A 16,311-nucleotide genomic window follows, 5' to 3' on the forward strand; every position below is an offset into this window, starting at 1 on the left:
TCAGATACTGTACAAATCTGCAGAATTATCACAATGAAGTCTCAAATTATTACTATATGCTAATGGAAAAGTAAGCTTAAATGTAAGAAAACCCAGTACCAGAACTTAGACTCAGTGCTTCATGCCTGCCTGTTCAGCTGGTGCTCTACTACTTTGGCCATGCCTACAGCCCAACTTTTTGCTGATTATTTTGGGGATGGAGTTTTTTTTTAACCCAGGCTGGCTTTGCACCTTAATCATTTGACTCTCCTGAGTAGCTAGGATTACAGGTGTGAGCCACCAGTGCCCGGCTAAGGAAAATGATTCCTGACAGATATGATCAAAACTATATTATTATTATTGTTGTTGTTAAAAAGTTAGACCTTCCAGAACTCCTTTCATGCCAAGAGGAGATATAGACAAAGGTACAGAGGTATTGAGAGGCACTTCTTCCCTTTCGATTTTTCTGGAAGAAGCCTTTGCTTTATTCCAGAGGCTACCAGCTTTAAAGACTGCTTTCAAAGTACAGAAAAATGATGAAAGTAAAATATACTACTTTTCTAGACAAGGTTTTATCTTTTATTATTATTTTTTGTTGTTGGCCAGGGGGCTTGAACTCAGGACCTTGATGCTGTCCCTGAGCTCTTTCACTCAAGAGCTACAACTTTAAGCTACAGTTCCACTGCTGGCTTTCTGGAGGTTAATAGGAGATTAGACTATCATGGGCCAGCTTTGAAACTCGATCCTCAGATCTCAGCCTCCTGTGTAACTACAATTATAGGCGAGATCCAGTCACCAGCATCTGGCTAAGAACTTGAACTTTATTATTATTATTGTTGTTGTTGTTATTTTCTGGGCACTGTTCTTAGCCATTTCACTCAAGGCTGGTACTCTACCACTTGAGCCACATTTCCACTTCTGAGTTTCTAATGGTTAATTGGGTATAAGAACTTCATGGACCTTCCTGCCCAGACTGACTTTGAATCATGATCCTCGGATTCAACCTCCTAAGTAACGAGGACTATAGACATGAACCAAGTTATCAACATTATTTATTATTATTTCTTTCATACTCCTTTAGTCTTCATTATTCCAAAGCATTTGAAGTTTCCCTTCCCCCTTTGTGTGTGTGTGTGTGTGTGTGTGTGTGTTGTTCCTGGGGCTTGAACTCAGGACCTGGTTTCCATACCTAAGCTTTTTCACTCAGTGCTAGTGCTCTACCACTTGAGCCACAGCTCCACTCCCAGCTTTCTGGTGGTTAATTGGAGGTAAGAGTCTCATGAACTTTGCTGCCCAGGCTGGCTTTGAACCATGATCCTCAGATCTCAGATTCATAAGTACCTAAGATTATGGGTGTAAGACACCAGCACCTGGCAAGAGAGATTTTTGAAGATGAATTAGACTTAGTATGTCAATTAAACTTTGTATATCTTTCTATATGTGTGGATCATTGTACAAATGAAATACAAAATTTGGAAACAAGAAGATCCTTTTACTTAGATGTGTATGTAACGTTTGTCCTCCATTATAAGTTAAATAAGTGTGTGTTTCCAGTATATTCTGCTTATCAGGTAGAGAAGTGCATGGTTCGAGCATGGACTCTGTAGTTCTGTAGCTATTTGTGTAGTCAATCAAAATCTTCCAAATGTGATTATATTCGCTCAACTGCATCTGCTGTAAGCACGCGGGCTTTCTTTTTTTGGCCAGTCCCGGGACTTGGTCTCAGGGTCTGAGCACTGTCCCTGGCTTCTTTTTGCACAAGGCTAGCACTCTGCCACTTGAGCCACAGCGCCCCTTCTGGCCATTTTCTGTATATGTGGTGCTGGGGAATCGAACCCAGGGCTTCACGTACACGAGGTGAGCACTCTAGCCACTAGGCCATATTCCCAGCCCAGCACGCGGGCTTTCTGATGACAGCATTGCTTGCTTTGGCTCACATGCTTTTCCAGTCATTATATGATAAGTCTTTCCAATAAAAATCTGACATCAACATTGTACATGAATGGACATGCACTGTACAACTCCTTACAGAGAATTTTTAAAGCATCTGACATGAAAAAAAAAACCCAAATCTGAAATCAGTAAGGGTAAATAGTGACTCATTATTGCTCTGAAGATAATCCATGTTTTCAGGCTTTCTGTATTCCCCCTCATGACCTTCCTTGCTGACAGTGGCTTTTCCTGAAGCAGGCATGACCCCAGGATTCATTTACCTCAAATAGCCAAAGCTTAAGATCATGCCGCAGAGTTGGGCTGACCGGAAGGAATGCAACTGCTCCGGCTGAATGTGGCTGATACAGCCCATCCTGTCAGGAATGTGATGTTTAGATTCTATCTAGAGGTGGTGAAGAGTCAACACAGTCTTTTTTTTACTTCCCTCTAAGATCTTGGAACACTTCCATGCTATTTATAGGATCATTACTTTAACCCAGTGTGCTGCTCTTATGTGACAGGTTTGCAGGATTTTCCCTACCAGACTATTCACTTAAGCGGGGAAGCATGTACGGATGATACTGTTAATACAAAGGGAAAGGTTTGCACAGCTTTCTTTACATGCTTTGCTTGACACAGAATTCATAGGCACAGGAGTTGGGCTCCTCACTTATCTTCAAGTTTTCTTTGTTGACCCATCATTGAAATTGCAAAATCATATTGTGTGAGTTGCTTAGGTAAAGAGACTGAATTCTTGGTTCAGATCCTGTATTCAAATGTATGAGCCCCATATGTTTTATGAGTTATTTATTTCCTTGCATGATCATTTATATAGTATGTTCTCTACACAAGTCTTCACAAGGAAATACCTAGATCTAGGATCCTATCCGAGTAGATGCACACTATCTTAGGAAATACCCACGTACAAAACATGTGGCTCATTGTAAGTTTCTTGCCTAGTGCCTTGGGCTTCTTTTCAAATGCTTCTTCCCATAAAGCTCTGTGTGTCCTCTCAAGCAATGAAAAGAGCCAGGGCCAGAGCCATCTAGCAATCAGTGCAAAGCCCAAGGCAGGAGGTGTGGGAGGGGGCCCTGTCTCCCTTCCCTCCTACCCCACCCCTCCTTTCCCCTCCCCTCCCCTTTCCTCTTGCCCTCTGAGAGGTCATCTTTAGGGTACTCATCTTTAGGGCCCCTCTCCAAACTGTCTTCTACTTTCATGGCTTCCCTTTCGCTTTCAAACAAATTTGCCCTATCTGCTTTAACAACAACAAAGGAAACGGGCCTGTGTTCAGTACAACTAGCTCTGGTGAGAATTTGATGGGCTAATTTAAATAACGCTAAATTTGGTTTAGTAAGTTGTCTAAACTTGACTCTTTCCTTTTCAGGCTGAAAAAATGTTCTGTTTGACAAGTATTATCAGAGGTGTTTTATTTAACACAAAAGTTATTTTGAGAATATTGGTGACTTTTACCTAATCTCATAAAACTTTCAGCATCACCATCTACTAAAAATTACTTCCATAGGAAATGGGAAAATGTCTACTTCTGGTGGAAGTGTCATTTATTTCTCAGAGCAAAGGGGAATCATTCTTATTGGAACACTCAAGTGACTCAAGTTTCTTACCTTCTCAGAAATTCAGTTTCTTCATTTATAGGAATGGCATGACAAGGTGTTGGTGGTTCATACCTGTAATCTTAGCTACTCAGGAGACCTAGAGGATTGTGGTTTGGAGCCAGCATAGGTAGAACAATATCAGAGAACCAATCTCCCAAAATAATCAGCAAAAAGCAGGGCTACAGGTGTGGCTCAAGCAGTAGAGCACCAGAGCAAACCAACTGAGCATTCTTGAGGCTCTAACTTTAAGCTCCAACCTGACAATGAAATAAAACAAAATAAAACAAGATGGGAAAAGAGAACATAACAACTCTAGGTGTGGTGATACATGCCCGCAATCTCAGCACTCTACAGGCCAGCCTAGGATATACAGTGACAAACTCTTACGCAAAACAAATTAAAACTTTACAAACCAAATAAAGATCAAAACAAACTAGCATGATTCTATCGAGTAAAAATGGCTGTTTTAGCGAGTTGTTTTAAAGAGTACATAAAAGTAGCTTAGGCTGGGAATATGACCTAGTGGTGAAGTGCTTGCCTAGCATGCACGAAGCCCTGGGTTTCGATTCCTCAGCACCACATATGTAGAAAAAGCCAGAAGGGGCGCTGTGGCTCAAGTGGTAGAGCGCTAGCCTTGAGCAAAAAGAAGCCAGGGACAGTGCTCAGGCCCTGAGTCCAAGGCCCAGGACTGGCAACACACACACACACACACACACACAACACACACACACATGAACCCTCGCTGTAGAAAATTAAGATTTGGGTTCTCCCAGAGGCCAACTTCAACAAAGAGTTGATTACAGTGATCTTATTTGGGTGATTCCAAGAAACTAATAAATGGAGAAAGTGGCAGGTGTCGGGGAAACAGTCACTAAGGGGGACGCAGGTTAGCCATCTACCATACGGCAGCGGGAGCTTCATTCTGTGTGGACACTTTGGGAAAATGGCACAAAGTACACCTCAGAATCATTCCCAAGGGGTGAAGTAGCTGGGATATTTTCACGCCAGCAAAGAGGGGAGATCAGTGAACCAGAGGCGACTCCTGGAATAGTAAGTACTTAGCCCTTAAGTCTGTGTCCTACCCAGAGCTCAAGGAAGGGTCCTGAAGCATGGAGAAGCAGATAATGAGCAGGGGACGATCTGCCCCATTCAAGGACTCAGGTTCCTTCCATCTCGCTGCTGAATCTTAGTTCACACGGCCCAAATAGAAAGCTCTGTGTATAGATTCAGTCAGTGGAAAGGAAGAAACAAAAGGGGGCTTGGGGGCTGGGGCTTGTGAGAAACGCAGTTGTCTTTGCTATCCAAGTGAGTTGATCAACCGTTCTTGCTTTGGCTACCAGCTTAGCGCTAGTTGATTATTCTGCTAAGAGGCTATCAGCAAGTAAACAAAGCAATAATGGGTGCAAGTAATTAACACAGCCTACCCTCCTCAACCTAGCCAATCACAGGGCAGATTGTGAACCTGAGCCCAGACAGTTGAAGAAGAGGGGTGAGGCCTGCTGCGTTAGGGATAAAAAGGGAGCAGCCTCCTTGCTCTTTATGCTTGCGTGCTGGGGTTCTGGCTGATGGCAGACTCTTCTGCAAGGATAAACTCCTTTGGAGCTAGTGTCCTTATTCCACCAGCACACCCCAACATCTGGAGCTATGTCTAACGGGAATGCAGGCGACTGTCTTAGGCTTGGCTCCGGTGGTGGCACAATGCTGCTGCACATGTGGACAGAGCTTCATCTGTTTGCAAAGGAGTTTGGGAAATACCAGCTAGCTGGGTAACCAAGTGTCTTAACTATATCCTAACTATAAGGGAGAATGTCAGCCATATCTTTGTAGTATCTATTTTAGGCTGCAATTCAGCTTCTCGTACATCTCATCACAGAAAAAGGGGCAGGATATGGAACTGTCAATCTGTCCTTTGCCTTTTCCTCAAATCAAATCCCAGCGCTATTTATGTACTTAATGATCCTATTTTGCATTTCACCTCAGACTTCTCCTTCTGACAACTACATGTATTTACCCAATAACACACCAGTGCTTCTCATACTTCTATAGGTTCATTTGCTTTAAGGTTTGCTTTATAAGTAAGATACTCATATTGGGACCTGCCGAATACTATTTTTTCCTCTTTTCCACATCCTACTAAATAACTCCTATTGATTCATTGATTGAAAAACAGGGGCGTGAAATGGGAATGAATGAAAGTATTATCTGGAGGCCTCTACTTCCATACACAGTGACATTATAAGCTAGAACATTTTGTGCTAGTCTGGGGCTTGAACTCAGGGCCACCTGCTTTCGTGTGGCTCTTTTGCTTCAGGCTGGTGCTCTACCACTTGAGCCACAGCTCCACTTCTGGTTTCTAGATGGTTTTGGAGATCAGAGTCCCATGGTCTTGCCTGCTTAAGCTAGCTTGGATTCTCAGATCTCAGCTTTCTGAGGAGATAGGATCACAGGCACAAGCCACCCACCTGGCCCTTCCACTTCTTTCTAAGGAACGAGTTGGGGGTGTAAGCAACCCCTCCCCCACACTGCCTTGCATACTTTGCTACTCTTTGAAGCACAGTTGTTCTCCAATAGTTCATTCTTAACATTTCAAACAAGCTTTGGATTTTTCTCTTAGGTTGATTAATCATAAAAGCATTCCAAGCCTTTCCAGACAAACTCCACCTGATTACTGCTGTGGGCTCCTTCCTTTCTCTATCACCGGGCTTCTCTCCTTTCTTCCATCCCCTCCTCCCTCCCCCCCCCCCCCGGGGTTCTTTCTGTATATGCATTTGCTTATATTTGGAACATTGGCACAAAGACAGGGTTTTGCCTAGGTTTACCTAGAATCAGCTTTAGTAACAGTAGATGCATTTGCTGCCACTGCCTACGGCTAAATGTAATAAACAGAATACTGAACTATTAAAATGAAGCATCACAAGCTTTAGACATCTCTGAGGAAGCCCTGCTTCCTCAGAAAAGCATTTACTGTCACTCTAAAACATTAAGACTTGAAGTTTAGGTTTAAGGTACTTGAATGAGTAAGAAAAGCCCTAAGTGGACACTGATAGAAGACTTAAGAGCTCTAAACAGCTGAACTGTCCCTCTGCAGATCTAAGGACTCCGAGTACATCAAAAAAGGCATCTTTTTTATTTGGCATATGAAGCTCATTTTAAGAATTTTCAAGCCTGGTGTGTTGGCTCATGCCTGTAATCCTAGCTACTCAAAAGGCGGAGACCAAGGATTGTGGATTGAAGCCAGGCTGGACAGGAAAGTCTGTGAGACCCTTATCTCCAATTAAACACCAGAAGAGCCAGTAGTAGAGTAGATATACACATATGCACACACATACATGTGTGTACATATGTATATATATATATATATATATATATATTCCTTTAGCAAAGCTACAGCTAATTAATTCAGCAGTTTTTGAAAAGACACATTCCTGTCTTCTTATGCTCACATATTTGACAATGTTTTCAACAGTTTAGAATTATGTGTAAAAACCTAAGCAATAAAATATGCTTTGTGAAAAAAGATGTTTTTGCTAGAAACAAAGCTCATAACAAGTAACACATTGGAGGTGATGAAAATAATTTTAGGCAATGAAATGACTTTTAGGTGATGGGCTTGGATTGAGTTGAACCTCACAGGGTCTTCTTCCCTCCTGCTACAGCCTCACCCCTCCCATGCACCGGCTTGCCACCACCCCTGCTATCGTCACTGGGAGACCCGAGGGGGTGGTGATGGTGGAGGCTACCAATCTATGGTACAATATGGAGATCACACGTAGCTATGAACATTTAACAGATGAGAAAACTATCTTGAATGTTGGGGTCAGTGCAAATTCTCCTCTTTCCTAAGACTCCTTCCTTCCTTCCTTCCTTCCTTCCTTCCTTCCTTCCTTCCTTCCTTCCTTCCTTCCTTCCTTCCTTCCTCCTTCCCACTCTTCCTTCCTTCCTTCCTTCCTTGCTTCCTTCCTTCCTTCTTTCCTTCCTTCCTTCCTTCCTTCCTTCCTTCCTTCCTTCCTTCCTTCCTTCCTCCTTCCCATTCTTCCTTCCTTTTCCTCTCTCTCTCTCTGTCTCTCTCTCTCTCTGTGTGAGTGTGTGTGTGTGTGTGTGTGTGTGTGTGTGTGTGTGTGTGTGTGTGAAGGTATGGGGCTTAAGCTCAGGACTTTGGCACTGTCCCTTAGATTTCTCACCCAAAGCTAAAACTCGACTTTCCTTCTGGACTTTTGCTGGTTAACAGGGGATGAGTCTCACGGGTTGATCTCCCTGGGCTGGCTTTGAAGCCGAGGTCTCAGGTCTCAGCCTCCTGTGTAGCTAGGATTGATGGCGTGAGCCACCACACCCGGCTCCCCAGGACTCTTCTACCGTAGGCATGTTGAGTTAAGGGTGACGTGTTCCAGCTCCTGCAGAGGAAGTCACCGTGTTTCTCTGTCTTCTTGCACTTGGGCTTCACAGCAGCAGAACCACTGGAGTCTGTCTTCTGGGAAACCCCAACAGTGGAAATGTTGCCTTGTTCCGAGCCTTGTGCTTGCTAGAGCACTATAGTACCCATGCATCATGCCTCCAATGCTCCTTTTCACTGGTTATTCTTGAAATAGTCTCATTTCCTGCCTGGTGCATCCTGGACTGCAGTCCTCCTACTGTAGGCATTGTATTTATCAGTGGGGTCACAGGCCCACGCCATTGCGTCCAGCTTCCCACCACCACACCCGACGACAGTAGAGAAGAGGTCTTGTGAACTTTTCTAGCTGGTGGGGGGGGGGGGGCTGTTCTTGGAACTGTGATCCTCCTGTTCTCAGACTCCCAAGTAGCCGGGATTATAGGCATGAGTCACCAGTACCTGGCTGGAAATGATTTTAAGTGACCTTATTCTCCTGTCATTATAACAAAAATGTCAATATGCAAAGTAAGAAAACACAAGGATAAATAACCCTTGTAATTATGATTTCTGTATTTCAGATGCATATAACATACAATATGCCTATATGTATGTTGTATATGCTTACTTAATCCTCAATATTAATACACTTAATACTCTTTTATTACCTGCCATTTCAATGAGCTTTCTGTATATTTCTTTCCAATTCACAATAATACAATTCTCTTCTGTAATGTTATTGTGTGTGTGTGTGCGCGTGCGCGCCAGTTGGGGGGGTTGTTTGTTCAAGGCTAGCTATAACTCCAGCTTTCTTTCTTTTCTTTTTTGTGGTTAACTAGAGATAAGTGTCTCATAGACTTTCCTGCCAGGGCTGGCTTCAAACCTTGCTCCTCAGATCTCAGACTCCTGAGTAGCTAGGATGACAGGCACGAGCTACCAGCAGTCAGCTAGTAATGCTATCTTAATGGCTAAAAGGTCACCCATGAACTGCTAATTATTTTATTTATATTTTTTTCATTTTCCACTACTTACTCTTGTTACCAAAAATAGTTCAACTCTTCCAACAAAACAAAACTAAAATAGTACATACTGGACATATACACCCTATTTCTCTTCCCATGGCTTTAGCCCTCCCCACCCCACCAAAAGAGACCAAAAGACACACACACACTCACACACACACACAGACAATGAAACAACTCCACCTCACAGAAAATGACACCGGGATACACAACAGAGCAGAAGGAGGTGCCTCTCCTCTCCCCAAAGGCTTCCTCTCCATGCCTCGTAGGAGGTGAGCAGCCATCACTGAACTGTGCCAAGTCACAGCCTCAGATCTGGAGACACCACAGGAATCCATCACAGCTCGTTACAGAAGAAAATTCAACGTGCTAAACGCCATAATGGAATGGAAGCTACACTACGTGAACAATACCGGGGGGGAGGGGGAGCTATTGTTTTGAATTCGGCTTCTACATGAGCCTCAACAGGCCAGGCTAAAAAATAAGAAAGAAGTCCCCCATTGCACTAATGTTCCCATCACCAAGCTGAGCGTGGTGGCGCATACCCGGAGTCTCAGCACTTGAGAGGCTGAGGCAGAAGGGATGACAGTGTGAGCCAATCTGAGCTAACCAACGAGATCCGGTCTCAAAAAATAAGTGCATGCATGCATAAATAATTAAGTGAAAATTCAGAAAGCTCTAGTCACTAATCTGAAACCAAGCCATTTCACCTTCTGAGAAATCAAGATTGGAAACTCTGCCGGGAAATTTGTCATGGTAAGGAAGTATCCTCTGCTTTGGTTCTTTCTTTTCTTTTCTTTTTTTTTTTTTTTTTTTGGCCAGTCCTGGGCCTTGGACTCAGGGCCTGAGCACTGTCCCTGGCTTCTTTTTGCTCAAGGCTGGCAGTCTGCCACTTGAGCCACAGCGCCACTTCTGGCCACTTTCTGTATATGTGGTGCTGGGGAATTGAACTCAGGGCCTCATGTATATGAGGCAAGCACTCTAGCCACTAGGCCATATCCCCAGCCCTCTGCTTTGGTTCTTACACAAAAGGTAAAGTGGGGTTTGGTGGTGACTGCTCACTTCTTTTGTGACTATCTCCTTGGCCCCACCTTACAAGGAAAATAACTGAAATGATTGGTCCACTTTTTGATTGTTGATTCTGTCTTAAGTCCTTTCTTTCATGAAAACAAACATATATAAATATATAAAATAATTATTTTAGAGAGGTAATTTTGTTTTCAAAAGTTTCTGCTTCGTGGGGCTGGGGATATGGCCTAGTGGCAAGAGAGCTTGCCTCATATACATGAGGCCCTGGGTTTGATTCCCCAGCACCACATATACAGAAAACGGCCAGAAGTGGCGCTGTGGCTCAAGTGGCAGAGTGCTAGCCTTGAGCAAAAGGAAGCCAGGGACAGTGCTCAGGCCCTGAGTCCAAGGCCCAGGACTGGCCAAAAAAAAAAAAAAAAAGTTTCTGCTTTGTAATTTTCATGTGCCTTTTTGTTGTCTCCCTCTGCCTTGGGTTGTCCATTGTGTTTCTTCAAAGTCAAACTGCTAATGCCTTTCCAAGCACTCTGCAGTATTTCAGTGTGTGGCTGATTTTCCTCTTCGTCCTCACCGTGAGTGGTGGAAGGGGAGCAGCAAGGCACAAGGTTTTCAGGTCGTTCCTTGTTTCAGAGCCCTTTCCAGCCTCCGATTATTAGCTGCATTTCTCCCGGGAGCCTGGCCATGACCTCATCCTTAGGCAAAGGAAGTAAAACATGCAAATATTAAGCACAGCAGGGCTTGCTCAGCTGTAAAACAAATATGAAATCCACCATTTGTGAACATTTCTCTCTGGAGATTTTCCTCCTGAGAGCCTGTCTTTTGTATTGATATTTCCTGCTGCCACCCGCTCCTTGCTCTGGGGCTTCTGCTGTCCAGCCGCTGGCCTTTCTTGGTATTTTCCCCTTTGATTATCAGAGAGGCATAGCATAACAATATGGTGATGAATTTTGAGAACAAAAGCAAGGAAGAAGCCTGTTTTCCGGTGATTTATGAACTATTGCTGCAGGCAGGCCTTTCCAGTTTCCTTACTTTGTTCTTGCTTATTTTTTTCTTTTTTGAGGCATGCTCTACCATCTGAGCCATACGCCCATTTCTTTTTCGCTGTAGTTTATATTTTGGGTAGGGTCAGTCTTGGACTGTGATTCTGCTACTGTAGCTGGGATTACAGGCATGCATTGCCACACCTAGTTTACTGATTGGGATGCTGGGGTGTCTCTCTACCTTTTTGCTGTGCTCTTGAATCACAATTCTTTTGCTCTTTTTCCTCTGAGTGGCTGGAATTACAAGCTACTCCTGGCCCTTCTTGATTAATGCTTAATAACAGTTGCTAATACACACATTAGAATTGATATTAATTCCACTCTCTAGTTATGTTATGACATCATGTAACTTCCATATAAAGACTTAGTTGGAGCCAAAGAGTTCTTTTTTTTTTTTTTTTTTTTAAGTGGAGGCATTGGGCTTTGAACTTAGGGTCTTAGGCTTGGTAGGCAAGTGCTCTACCATTCATGCCATGAATCTTCCTTTTCTGCTTTGATTATTTGTAGCTATTTTTCAGATACAGTTTTGTGCTTTTTTCCTGGGAGCAGCCTTGGACCTTAATCCTCCCGCCTCTGCCTTCTGAGTCGCTGGGAATACGGATATGAGCACCATACCTGCTATTCTTTGAGATGAGGTCTCACTAACGTTTCATCTAGGTTGACCTCACACCACAGTCTTTCTGTTTTCTCTCACACAAGCTGGAATAACCAGGGTGAGCTACTGCACCAAGGCAGTACTATTTTAAATAGATTTTTATCATAGGAAACGTAAAGCTTCTATGAAGGTCTAAAGGGTAGTACTGTTATCATCCGCTTTCATCAGCTGACAGCTAATGCCAGCTTTGTTGCGTTACACCTTCTTCCCTTCTCTTCCTCCTCCATGGTGGATTTTTTTCTTTCCTTTTTGGTGCCAGTACTGGGGCTTTTACATGAACACAGGGCCTGGGAGCTGTCCCTTAGCATTTTTGCTTAAGGCTGGCACTCTACCATTTGAGCCACTCCTCCACTTTTGGCTTTTGGCTGGTTAATTGGAAATAAGGGTATCACGACATTTCTTCCTAGGCTGGCTTCAAACTGCCATCTTAAGTTCTCAGACTCCTGAGTAGTTAGGACCCTACTTTCAAGAAAACTTTCCTCTCTCCGTGGCAGTTATCTATGTAGAACTTACATACAAACTTACACGCTTTGTGGAGAAAAACGTACTTTTCTGTATAGCTTTGTATCTTATCCCTAGGCTCTCTGTTCATTTTTTATTTTTTTATTTTTTATTTGCCAGTCCTGGGCCTTCAACTCAGGGCCTGAGCCCTGTCCCTGGCTTCTTTTTGCTCAAGGCTAGCACTCTGCCACTTGAGCCACAGCGCCGCTTCTGGCCGTTTTCTGTATATGTGGTACTGGGGAATCGAACCCAGGGCCTCATGTGTATGTGGCAAACACTCTTGCCACTAGGCCATATCTCCAGCTTCTGTTCATTTTTTAAAGAGTAAAAGTCCTACTTCCTCTGAAGGATTTGCTAGACACATCCTTCCACAGCTATGAATTAGAGTGCTTAGCTCCAATGAGCCGTTACTGGAACAGGAAAGGAAGCAGAAAATACACAGGACAGAATATTATCTAGCTGGTTTAAAATAAAGTAGGATGTGAGTGATGTATAAGGGTCTCACAGATCCTGTAATAACTCTCACGGTTAAGCTTCCATCACTCACTCACAAGCACACAGGCAAGCAAGTGGGAATCTCAACGTCGAATACATATACACAATTGCTTCCTTTGCTCAGGCAAATGCAAAAAATAATATTCCACCTGCTTCCTAAACTAGTCTCCAAGCTGGGCACTGGTAGCTCATGCCTGTAATCCTGATACTGAGGAGCTAATGTCTGAAGATTTTGGTTCAAAGCCATCCCAGGGAAGAGAGTCAGTGAAACTCAACTCCAATTAACCATCAAAAAGCCAGAAGTGGAGCTTTGGCCCAAGTAGCAAAGCGCTAGCCTTGAGCAAAAAAGCTCAGGGATAGTGCCCAGGTCCTGAGTTCAAGTCCCAGCACACACACACACACACACACACACACACACACACACACACACACACACCAAGCAAACAAAAAAAATCAACAAAAAAGTAGTCTCAAGCACTTGGGATACTGAGGCAAGAAGATCTTGTGATGAAGTCTGGCTTGGCCTATGTAGTCTTAATCCACCCCCAAATTAAGTTGATCTCATTCTGTTTTTAAAAATAAAACTTAGCATTTCATGAATATTTATAGGTGTGACTGTTTCTTTTATTTATTAGCAGGGCAAGTAGATATTTGATTATGAATATTTGCAGATAATGCAAACAATTAGCACTGTGCCTTTTAAGGTTTTGTAAAATCTAAATAGAAGCATGATTAGATCAATAGAAAAGGCAAGCATTTTCAAATTGTAAAACCTGATTATACCAGTACAACACAACATCCTTTTCATGCCAAATACCTAGCTAATGTATAATTCCACCCCCATTGTTTTTTGTGTTTTCTTCTCTTGTTGTTGGTTACATCACTGAGATGGTTTGATTGTAAACACAGAGCTCACAAACATTTTAAAATGGCTTATCAAATCATAGTCCCAAAGTATATTTTTAGAATATAATTGTAGGATTTCATTAAGCAGTAAACTCATTCATCACAGAATATCATGCATTGCTTGTTTTAGAGGGAATGCCAAATAGCTCATATCCTTTGCTTAAAAATAGATGTGTTTTTTTTTCTTAAAGCAATTATCTTCTTTTCAGTCCAATTTTCTCTTCTCTGGTATTCAACAAGACTTCAGTTCCAATGAGTTTGTATGTTGCTATGCTCATCATGACATTATCTCTCTCCTTTACCCCCATCTGTGCCTAATGCTGGGGGATTTTAAATGGACTTTTTTAGGGGTTGGAATACAGCTCATGGTGGAACCCTCGTCCAGTGCCAACAACCCTGACTCCATCTCACGCACAGCAAACAAAAGCAAAGCAACGTATCTTTTTATTAAAAATCATACAGCTGGCACTGGTGGCTCACACCTGGAATCCTAGCTACTCAGAAGGCTGAGATCTGATTGCCAGTCACAATGAGCCAGCCAGAAAGTTCCACGAGCCTTCTTATCTCCAATCAGGTGGGAGAGTTCCAGCTTTGAATGGGGTAAATTAAAGGAGAGTGAGAGGCTTTGGGTTCAAGTCCCAGTACCGGCACACAGGTATTACTGTTTTTCCATGAACTAGGTAGGAAAAATGTAGTAGGCATGGATGTATGCTGTTACCTAATTCATTTGCTCCCCCCTCCCACCATGACACCATTCATTGACTTTTCTATTTAAAAACAAATGCACCTCATGATTTCCTCCTCCTTGAAGTTGGGCATAGTTCACCCGCGGTCCTCACGACGTTCACCCTGAAGCTGTGGGAAAGGGCGCGGCCATGTATTAACAATGCGTGTTGAACAGCGGTTCCTCATTGACTGTACAAAGCGCACATTTCTAATCGTTTCTAATGCCATGCTTCCTCTGTGGATTGGGGAGGAAATGCTTTAGTCTGAAGAATGATTCTCAAGGGGAAAGCCTCCAAAATAAATTCACTTGAGAAGATGAGAGAGAGAGAGAAAGAGAGAGGGGGAGGCGGGGGGGGGGAAGAGAGAGTGTTGTGGAATCCTGGACTGTTAGTTGCACATACAGTCTATGACTAGTGAAACTAAAGATCATAATCCGAAGGTTGCAACACTCCCTAATCACATGAAATGTTCTGTGGGCCCTTGCTTTTCACTACACTATTTTAAAACAAGGCTGGGCACTGATGGGTCACATCTGTAATCCTAGCTACTCAGGAGATCTGAGGATTGTGGTTCAAAGCCAGCCCTGGCAGACAAACCTGAGGGAACTTTATCTTCAATTACCCATCAAAAGGTGGAGTTGTTGGCTGGGAATGTGGCTTAGTGGTAGAGTGCTTGCCTTACATGCATGAGGCCCTGGGTTTGATTCCTCAGCACCACATAAACAGAAAAAGCCAGAAGTGGGGCTGTGGCTCAAGTGGTAGAGTGCTAGTTTTGAGCAAAAAAAAAAAAGGAAGCTAGGGACAGTGCTCAGGCCCTGAGTCCAAGCCCTACAACTGGCAAAAACAAACAAACAAAACAAAACGGGGTGGGGGGGGGCTGGGAATATGGCCTAGTGGTAAAGTGTTTGACTCGTATACATAGAGCCCTGGGTTCGATTCCTCAGCACCACATATACAGAAAACAGCCAGAAGTGGTTCTGTGGTTCAAGTGATAGAGTGCTAGCCTTGAGCAAAAAGAAGCCAGGGACAGTGCTCAGGCCCTGAGTTCAAGCCCCAGGACTGACAAAAAACAACAACAACAACAAAAACTCGACTAGCCTTCTAATGGTATTTTCTAGGTCTATAAAGGCACATTGGGTCATTTCCGCTCAGTTATCATGGGCTCCACTCTTCTGCACTTCATTGGGACTGGAGTCATTTATAAAGGAGCTACATGCAGGGTGAATCATACACTCCCAGAGTTCTCTGGGGTTTTTCTCCTGGGGACATTGCACTTGATTTGCATAGGGGCGTGTGCTTTCTAGAGAATCATATTGGAACCCAGCCCTTTGAGAGTGTTGTCCTGGTGATGTACAATTCCTCTGTAGCTCAGGCAGAGGTTTCACCCACATTGGAACCCAGCTGGAAGGACTGTGGATATCTGTTCTAGAAGAGACAGCTCATTTCACACACAAGAACCCTCATCTTAATAAGCATAGTATTTTTAAAAATTAAGATAGGCTCAGACCCAGAAAGACTACATGTGCAAAAATACAATTTTACATGTGTTTAGTTGCAATTGAGTTCAGGGGAAAGAGATTGGCGGTCAGTGTGCTGGTGAGGATGGAAACAGATGAGTCTGATGGTGCAGGTGTGCAAATCAGTTAACTTGAAAGGTGAGGGTCATTCTCTTCTACATCCACTCTCCCTGCCTGTGGAACATGGCAAGTCTTCCCAGACAGACATTACTTAGGGTTCCTCGTCAATAAACTCCATACTGCTACTGTGCAATTCTTAAAATCTTAAATCCTTGTATTTACATATCTCCTGGGCCCATCTGCAGGTGGCATGTCAAAAAGAGAGTTGAGCCAAGCACCATGGCTCATGCCTATATTCCTATCTGTTCAGGAGGCTGAAATTTGGAGGATCACAGTTTGAAGCCAACCTGGGGGGGGGGCAGGGCGAGTACCAGATACTCCATATCTAACTAATCTGGAAAATGCTGGACCAGAGGTGTGGCTCAAGTGGTAGAGTGCAAGCCATGATTGATGAAAGTGAACAGCAAAAGGTCC

The 16,311-nt window shown here is 43.4% G+C and overlaps 1 protein-coding gene across 2 annotated transcripts in view; it reads left to right on the top strand.

Moving 5' to 3' along the window:
- The window catches only part of Filip1 (filamin A interacting protein 1), a 175,066-nt gene that overhangs the window by 8,051 nt on the left and 150,704 nt on the right, over positions 1-16,311 (top strand). The window lies entirely within an intron of this gene.

This window comes from Perognathus longimembris, chromosome 9 (genome assembly GCF_023159225.1).
Source record: "Perognathus longimembris pacificus isolate PPM17 chromosome 9, ASM2315922v1, whole genome shotgun sequence".
In the NCBI taxonomy this organism is placed as follows: Eukaryota; Metazoa; Chordata; class Mammalia; order Rodentia; family Heteromyidae; genus Perognathus; species Perognathus longimembris.